General features: G+C 37.2%; 1 pseudogene; it reads right to left on the bottom strand.

The window, feature by feature from the left end:
* Window positions 1–2,620: 2,620 nt before the first annotated feature.
* Window positions 2,621–4,845, bottom strand: LOC125909296 (cyclin-dependent kinase 1-like; annotated as a pseudogene).
* Between the last annotated feature and the right edge of the window lie 4,375 nt (window positions 4,846–9,220).

The following is a 9,220-nucleotide window of genomic DNA, read 5'->3' as shown; positions in this document are numbered from 1 at the left end:
CATGAACGGGGGAGGGGCAGAGAGAGAGGGAGACACAGAATCGGAAACAGGCTCCAGGCTCCGAGCCATCAGCCCAGAGCCTGACGCGGGGCTCGAACTCACGGACCGCGAGATCGTGACCTGGCTGAAGTCGGACGCTCAACCGACTGCGCCACCCAGGCGCCCCAATGTGAATATTTAACTTTATGAGGAATCACTGAATTTTTCCAAGTGATGTATTATTTTGCATTTCTACCAACAAAGTATGAGACTTCTAGTTGATCTACACCCTTGCCAACACTTGGTATGGTTTCTCTTTTTAATTTTAGCTATTCTAGTGGGTGGTAGTAGTATCTGGGAGTTTTAATTTGCCTTTCCCCGATGACAATGATGTTGAGCATCCTTTTCATTTGTATATCTGCTACTTATATTTTTTCTTCTGTGAAGTGTCTGTTCAAGGTTTTTTTTTTTTTTGCCTATTTTTGAGTTAATATTTTATTATTAAGCTATAAGAGTTTTTTATATATTCCAAATATAAGCCTTTTGACAGATACATGTATTACAAATATTTTTTTTTCTGCATTTTCTTTTTGTTTGTTTTTAATGCTGTTTTTCAAAGAATAGGAAACTTTAAATTTGATATAGTCCAATTTATCAAATTTTTTCCCTTTTGGAATAAGTGCTTTTTGTGTATTGTCTAAGAATTATTTGCCTATACTAAGATCATAACATTTTCCTTCTCTGCTTTCTTCTAGAATTTTTTAGTTTAGCATTTATATTTAGGCCAGTGATCAATATTAAGGTATTTTTGTGTATAGTGTAAGGCAATGTTCAAGGTTATTTTCTTCCTGGGATATTCAATTGTCCTGGCAACATTTGTTGAAAAATTTGCCCCATTGGATTTCTTTGGCATTTTTGTCAAAAATTAATTGACCATATATGAGTGGGCCTATTTCTGGACTCTTTGTTCTGTTCCATTGATCTATATGTCTATCCTATGTTAATAGCACACTGTCTTTATTATTGTAGCTTTATGGTAAATCTTAAAATAGTGTAGTTCTTACACTATTTTAGGCTGCAGTGTAGGAGGTAGTCTAAGTCCTCCAACTTTGTTCTTCTTTTCAAAGTTGTTTTGGCTATTTTAAGTTCTTAACATTTACATACAAATTTCACTATCAGTTTGTCAATCTCTATTAAGAAAAAACCTGGTGGCGTTGTGATTCAGATTACATTGAATCCCAATACATTGAAAAGTATTGACATCTTAATAATATTGAGTCTTTCAATCCATAAACATTGTATATATCTTTACTTATTTAGGCCTTCTTTAGATATTTCAGCAATTATTTTGTCATTTCAGTGTAGAGGTTTAGCACATATTTTGTTAAATTTATCCAGAAGTGTTCTATGTCTTTTGATGCTATTATAAGTGGTATTTGTGGTAGCCAGCCTCCAGATTGGCCTGAAATGCTCCTTCCCTCCTGGTATTCATGCGCTTGTATAGAACCCCTCACCCTCCACACACTTTGTACCAGGGTTGATCTGTGTGACCAAGAGAGTATGACAGAAGTGACAGGAGGCCACTGCTGAGACTAAGTGATCAAAGGCATTACAGCTGTTTCATTGCTCTCTCTTGTATTGCTTGCTCTGAAAGACATTGGAGCAGATCTACTGGAAGGTCCAACGTGGTGAAGAAATGAGACCTTCATAAAGGAGAAACTGAGGCCTCTACCAGCAAGATGTGAATGAGTGATCTTGGAAGTAGATCCTTCAGATGAGTGCAGCCCTGGCTAACATCTTGATGACAACCCCGAGCTATGCTGCCCCCTGAAACTGCTCCCTGATTCCTGACTCTCCAAAACTATGTGAGATAATAAATGTTTGTTGTGTCAAGCTGCTAATTTGTAGCAATTGAAAACTAATACAGCAGTGTTTTTTTTTAAAATGAACGGTATCTATTATAATTTCTAATCCTTTGTTTCTAGAATATAGAAATTCTATTTTTTTTATAGACCTTGTATCCTGTGTCCTTGCTGAAATCAGCTCTTTTGCAGATATTTTAGGATTTTCTGCATAGGCAATCATGTCATCTGTGACAAAGACAGTTTTACTTCTTTTCAAATATGCATGCCTTTTATTTATTCTACTGCCTTATTAAACTGGCTAGGATTTTTAGTATAATGTTGAATAAAATGGTGAAAGCAGATATTCTTGCCTTGTTTTTGATCTTAGGGGAAAGCCACTCAGTCATTCACCATTAGTATTGGTGTCAGCTGTAGGTTTTCTGGAGCTGCTCTTTATCAGGTTTGGGAAGTTTTCGTCTGCTCTTAGTTTACTGACAGGTTTAAAAAAATGTTGCCCCCTAATTCCTGTCATCAATACTAGATTTATAGTTTTATTATAGTAACAAATACTTGTTACAGTTTGTTACAGTGAGATCTACACTCATACACAGAATTACTATATTTAAATTGATATAGAACAATATTTACATTTTTAAGTTACACTTTTGAAATTAGATGATGAAGTGTAGCTTAAGTTTTACAACATAGAAAAGAACACATGAGACAAAAATAGAGGTAACAGTAAAAATATAGCTATCTGTTCTTGAGACAGCATGTGGAAATTTTTTGTCAGAAAGCTACATCTTCTCAATAGGATTGTCCAAATCATTAAAATATGGATGATTCAATGTCATTTGCCAGAAACTTGTTTGTTGGGATTAACATTTTTGAAAGCAAATCTAAGCCATTTACAACCAAGTTTTTAATATGGGATGCTGGACTTCCTGGTTTCCACTTGGAAAATTTACTCTTACAGTCTTCTAAAGAATCCACTTCTGCCCACCCTTCATTATTGGGGGTCCCCAAAGCTCTAAAAATCCTGAAGACTTGATAAATTTCTGAATCCCTATGGAAAAGTGGCTTATTAGTTGCTAATTCTGCAAATATGGTCAACTGGAGTTGAATAGAGAGCTGACCCCAGCAATACTTGGGCAAAACTATACCAGAGTGTTACTACCTCATGTATATATGCTCTGACAGGTATTCCAAAAGCTCTGGCAAGGCCCAGACCAGCCAATTTAGTTGTTCCTTTGTGGCCAATAGATTTCAAGGTTTTAAGCCTCCGTGGGGAGCTATTCTAGAGGGACAAAACAACATCCCTTGAATGATTTGGTACAAACACGTCCTTTTTTTTTTCCTTTTCAAATTTTTGTTTAAATTCTAGTTAGTTAACATACAGTGCAATATTGGTTTTAGGAGTAGAATTTAGTGGTTCATCATTACATACAACACCCAGTGCTCATCATAACAATTCCCTCTTTAATACCCATCACCCATCTGGCCCATCCTCCACCCACCTCCCCTCTAGCAATCCTCAGTTTGTTCTCTATCATTAAGAGTCTCTTGTGGTTTGTTTGCCTCTCTTCTCTCCTCCTCCCCCCGCCCATATGTTCACCTGTTTTGTTTTTTAAATTCCACATATGAGTGAAATCATATGGTATTTGTCTTTCTCTGATGGACTTATTTTGCTTAGCATAATACATTCTAGCTCCATCCACATCAGTGCAAATGGTAAGATTTCCTTCTTTTTGATGGCTGAGTAATATTCCATTGTGTGTGTGTGTGTGTGTGTGTGTGTGTGTGTGTGTGTGTATCACATCTTCTTTATCCTTTCATCAGTTGGTGGATGTTTGGACTCTTTCCATAGTTTGGCTATTGTTGATAATGCTGCTATAAACATCGGGGTGCATATACCCCTTTGAATCTATATTTTTGTATCCTTTGGGCAAACAACTAGTGTAATTGCCAGATTGTAGGGTAGTTCTATTTTTTTTAAGTTTATTTATTTATTTTGAGAGAGAGAGCATGTGCATGTGTGCATAAGTGGGGGAGAGGCAGAGAGAGGGAGAGACAGAATCCTGAGCAGGTACTGCTCTATCAGCGCAGAGCCCTATGTGGGGCTCAAGCTCTCTAACCCATGAGATTATGACCTGAGCCAAGATCAAGAGCCTGATGCTTAATCTACTGAGCCACCAGGTGCTCCACGGTAGTTCTATTTTCAACTTTTTAAGCAACTCCATACTGTTTTCCACAGTGGCTGCACCAGTTTGCCTTCCCACCAATAGTACAAGAGGGTTTAGGGTTTCCCTTTCTCCTCATCCTCTCCAACACCTATTGTTTATTGTATTGTTACTTTTAGCCATTCTGACAGGGGTGAGGTGGTATTTCATTGTGGTTTTGGTTTATATTTCCCTGACGATCAGTGATGTTGAGCATCTTTTCATGTGTCTGTTAGCCATCCAGGTGTCTTCTTTGGAAAAGGCTCTCTTCATGTCTTATGCCCATTTCTTAACTGGATTATTTATATTTTGGGTGTTGAGTTTGATAAGTTACTTATAGGTTTTGGATACTAACCCTTTATCAGATATGTCATTTGCTATCTTCTCCCATTCGGTAGGCTGCCTTTTAGTTTTGTTGATTGCTTCCTTTGCTGTGAAGAAGTTTTCATCTTGGTGAAGTCCTAACACTTAATTTTTGGTACAAATAAGCCTTAACAAGTGAAGAATCCATGAACTGACGAGGAGCGATGGGATCCAAGTATTTCTTAAGATCCAAGGAATTCAAAGATGTGATATAACCTGGAATCCTGTATAAGCATATCTTGAAGACTGACTATATTTGAATGACAAACTTCTTTTAATAAAGAAATTTCCTGAATTATAGTACTAGGAACATCTTCCTCTTTACTTCCTAGTCTGATTTTCTTCTTGGCTACCAGTTGACTTGTAATTTTTTGTCTACCCTTATATATAACTCCATAGGTACATTCTTCAATTATCTCTATTTTAGTATAATATTCCATACTTACCCAATAAGTAATGGTGGATACTGTGATGGTGGGATTGGGGAGTTAGAGGCATGGTGGAGGCAGGAATGGCAGCTACCTTGTCTATGTCATTCTTTCTTAAACTTCCAACTTTACCCCAAGATAAACGCCACTTCATCATCATGTATGAATTGTTTTTGAAAACATTTGATGAATACTTTTCGCTTTTCTACTATTTGAGGCACATCTGCATTTCATGCATCATCAAGAGGTCAGGAGACTCTACTCCCCATTGGCTGCTGTTGGATTACAGTGGTGCCTTGGTGCCTGAACGTGGGTGGACAAGTGTGTTTTGTAACCCTCTGAGATCCTTGAGGGGAGTGTCCAGACTGAGACACATGGGAATCTTGGTGGACTATTGATAATTTCTTGCCCCCTTGTATCAATTTATTTGTTCAAATCAAATATTTGTTCAGCTTTAGTCTGGAGGAGGAGCTGAAAACTGAGATAATAAAGGAGGATAATAAAGGGAGAAGGAGGACTATTAGTAGAAACCCCAAAATAGGGAGAACACTTAGATGCTGACTCCCCTAAAATGGCAAATATTCATGATCAAAAGCATGGCTCCTAGGTGTCTTAGTCATATCTCCAGGATTGTTTTATGGTATTCCTTCTAGTTTTTCTGAGAAGTGCTTTGAAATTCCATTTTTTCCTCCACTGCCTTAAGTTTTGTGGTGTGCAAGTGCCCTGGTGACAGATGAGTACACATTTCCTTATGTGTACCAGCACAGAAGGCAGCTGCCTGGTGGACCCACTCCTTCATCTGACTCTGGCCTATTTCCTTTTAGTGCTTTGAGCTCATTAGGAGTTTGATCAGTATTTGGTGAAAGCTCAGTGTCCCCCTTCTTTGGGACTCCAAGGATATGGGTATGAGATACTATGAAAATTTATTTTGACTTGAGAGCATTAAGACCAAGGATTAAAAAATGTCTCTTGGTCTGTCTTGGAAGCTGGGGTCACTGTCCATATGCTCTGAGCAGCGGCACTGAGACATGAGACTGGCAAAAGGAAATTTCCAGTAGATAAGAGGGTAGGAGAGAGCCTGAATGGCTCCTCTAAGTCCTGAACAACTGCCAAATTCTCAAGGAAATATGTGGAGAAGGGTGAGAACCTCTTGGCTCTCTCCCACATCCAGTCAGCTGTGGATCTTGGAGTCTGTGAAAGTCCCTCTTTTTCTCTCCATTATCCCATTTTGCATTCTCCCTCACCTTTCCCCCTCTAATCTCGACTGGGACAATCAGAAGACAAAAGAATTCTACTTAAAAACAAGTGTAGGTAGGTATTTATAGTAGGGAAATGGACTGAATAAGCCAGCTGCTAAAAATAGAAGATCTGACTTAATCCATTCAGGAAGATTGTGGCCCAATGCATTTAGGGATAAAATAAATCAATTCAGATCTAATGTTTAGAGAAAGTAGCCCAGACTGGGATAGTTGGCTTCTCATGAGAAATGATACAGAGTTTCCCAAATTGGCAGAAATGGTGGGGATGAGCTTTGCAGGCAAAAGACTTGACTCTTCACCTGGATATCAGAAGATCTTCTAAAGTCTGTTTTAATTTTCTTCTGGGAAAATTGGTCTAAGCCCTCTAAGCTTTGCACTACATAAATTTCAGTTAAGTCTGCTGAACCCATAAGGGAGTTTTGGAGCTCTGACTTATGTTTGGAGAATATTAATTCTCTGTCAATTTAATGGTGGATGCTCATTCAATTTTCCCACATGTGTAGGTTCTTTGAGTGAATAAACAAATGCACAGCATTTATTGAGCACTTACTGAGTGCCATGCACCATACTAGGCTCTTCTCATACTATTTTATTTAGGCCTCACCACAACCCTGGTATATGCTCTCCATTTTTATGATCTACAAACCAAGGCTTAGCTAGGATTTTCCAAAGCCATGCTGTTTGTGGATAGAAGGTTGAGATTTGAACTCATTTCTAGCATTGGAGATATATACTGAGTCTTACAGTATTTATTCAGTCCTCTTGGCATTTTATTCTGGGCTGTGTACTTATAGGCCCTCAGTTGGCGTTTGTTTACGATGAAGGCTTTATCTGTTTTACTTCTTCCTACTTTGAGGTCAACAGCCTACTTGCACTGTTCAACATCATGTCTACTTTATATTATCTTATATCATCTTGTCTATCAGTTAGGAATGTAAGTTGCAAAAAAAAAAAAAAAAACCCACACCTCACCTGAACCAATGTGGTGGTTTAAAAATATGACTGCAAATTCTTTGATACTCCTCCCATTGAGAGATGGGGTCTGTGTCTCCTTTCCTTGAATCTGGTGACTATTTTGACCAACTGAGTACTGCAGAAGTGACATTGCATGATTCCTGCATGAGGCTAGGTCATAAAAAGCCATGCAACTTTCACTTAATTCTCTTGGGATGCTTGCTCTCTGTGCTGTGAAAAGCCAAAGCCATATGGAAAGGTCACATGTGAAGGTACTCTGGCCATCAGTCCCATCTGAGTCTAGTCTTTGGTTAGCTCAGCCCAAATACCAGACACATGAGTGAAGAAGCCACTTCAAAGTAGATCCTCCAGGTTTAGCTGTTCTAGTTCCTAGGTGTTTGAGGCATTCAGCTGTTTGTTTCCTCTGTAGAGGCCCCAGTCATGGTGGAGTGGAGACAAACCATTCCTGCGGGACCCCATCTGAAATCCTGACCCACAGAATCTGAGGAATGTAAGGAATATTGTTACGTTTTAATTATGAGCTTCTCTTAAGTCGTATATTAAAATCATATAGTGGTCTGTCATTCACAATGATTGTTTTTAAACTATTTATTTGTTTATTTATTTTAAATTCCAGTGTAGTTAACATAAAGTGTTATGTTAGTTTCAGGTGTACAATACAGTGATTCAACAATTGTATACATTACTCAGTGCTCATCACAATAAGTGTACTCTTAATCCCCATCACCTATTTCACCCATCCCCCCAGCCACCTCCCCTCTGGTAACCATCTGTTTGTTCTCTAGAGTTAAGCATTAAAAATTATTTTTAATCTACCAGCTGACAGCTCAGTTAGGTCCTCCTTGGATTATGTGGAAACCATAATCCAATGATGTTTTTCTGTCACCATGTTTTGGGTTAGCTTGTTACACAGTAAGAGTAACTGGAATATCCAAATTGGTTCAACTAGATGATGAGTTTTGAAAACAGACGATGCTGATTACTTCTCTGGGAAGCTTCTCAGTGTCCAATTCAGCACTGAGAACATCAGTTCTGTTTAATATGTTTACTTATTGTTGGGATGAGGACTGGATATTGTATGGAAACCAATTTGACAATAAATTATATTAAAAAATGTTTACTTATTGAAGAAAGAGGAGGAGGAGGTTTTCCAGAGCAGAGGTCTTCAGAATTTTTTCCTTGCATGTCCCCTGAAAGGATTTTGAGAGACAATGTACCCCCTTGCATGTTTTTAACTTGATGTCTACAGTTTCCCATTATAACTTTACATAGTTGCAAAGAGTGTAATTTTTGGCATATTTTAAATACTGACATTTAAGAATAAACCTTTGTTTGCTCTTTTTCAATTCCCAATGAAGTCTAAATATCATCATACTACTACCTTTGGTTTATAAATACCCAAACAAGATTTTCTTCAGTAGTCAGACATTTTTACATCATTTCTTTTCTCCTTAACTTACATTTTCATTCTGCTTTCCCCACAGAATTTTATCCTAATGTAATATATTTTTATGCTTGAAAGTTTTTTATTGATTTCAGTATCATACTTCTCTGCAACAATAACATGCATATAAATTGAAATAGCATTTGAAAATATTTCACGTGACTAAAAGGCTTTAACTATTGAAACATTTCTTCTGGATTGAATTATCATTACAATTATTACTATGCAGTTGAGAAACAACATAAATATACATTTTAATATATAATTATTAAATATAAAAAGTGAAATTCATTAGAAATGCATCTGTAGGGGATGGATAGGAATTTTAAAAATTATTTCATCTACCTGTAGATGAATATTACTTACTGCTAGAATGAGACAAGTTTACTTACAATCCTATTTTTTGTTTATTAAGACACAAGTGCTGAAAATGTTCACATAAGTAGATGGAAAATGTTCATAGCAGTAGATGGAAATATAAGGAATATTTCTTTATCTGAATTATTTTGAGTATGTTGAAGTCCTATATTAAAATTACATTGTGATCTATCATCAAAAATTATTTTTAGTGATCTATTAGTTGATAGTTCAGTTAGATCTTTCTTGGATTATGTTGAAAACATGTGACTTGGAAAAGGACAGGTAACCAGTCATTTGAGTTGTTCACTTGCAAATGGCTTTGTTACCCACTCATTAGAGACATTCGCAT

The sequence above is a fragment of the Panthera uncia genome (assembly GCF_023721935.1).
Source record: "Panthera uncia isolate 11264 chromosome B3 unlocalized genomic scaffold, Puncia_PCG_1.0 HiC_scaffold_1, whole genome shotgun sequence".
Lineage (NCBI taxonomy): Eukaryota > Metazoa > Chordata > Mammalia > Carnivora > Felidae > Panthera > Panthera uncia.
This window is presented reverse-complemented; position numbering and strand designations above follow the sequence as displayed.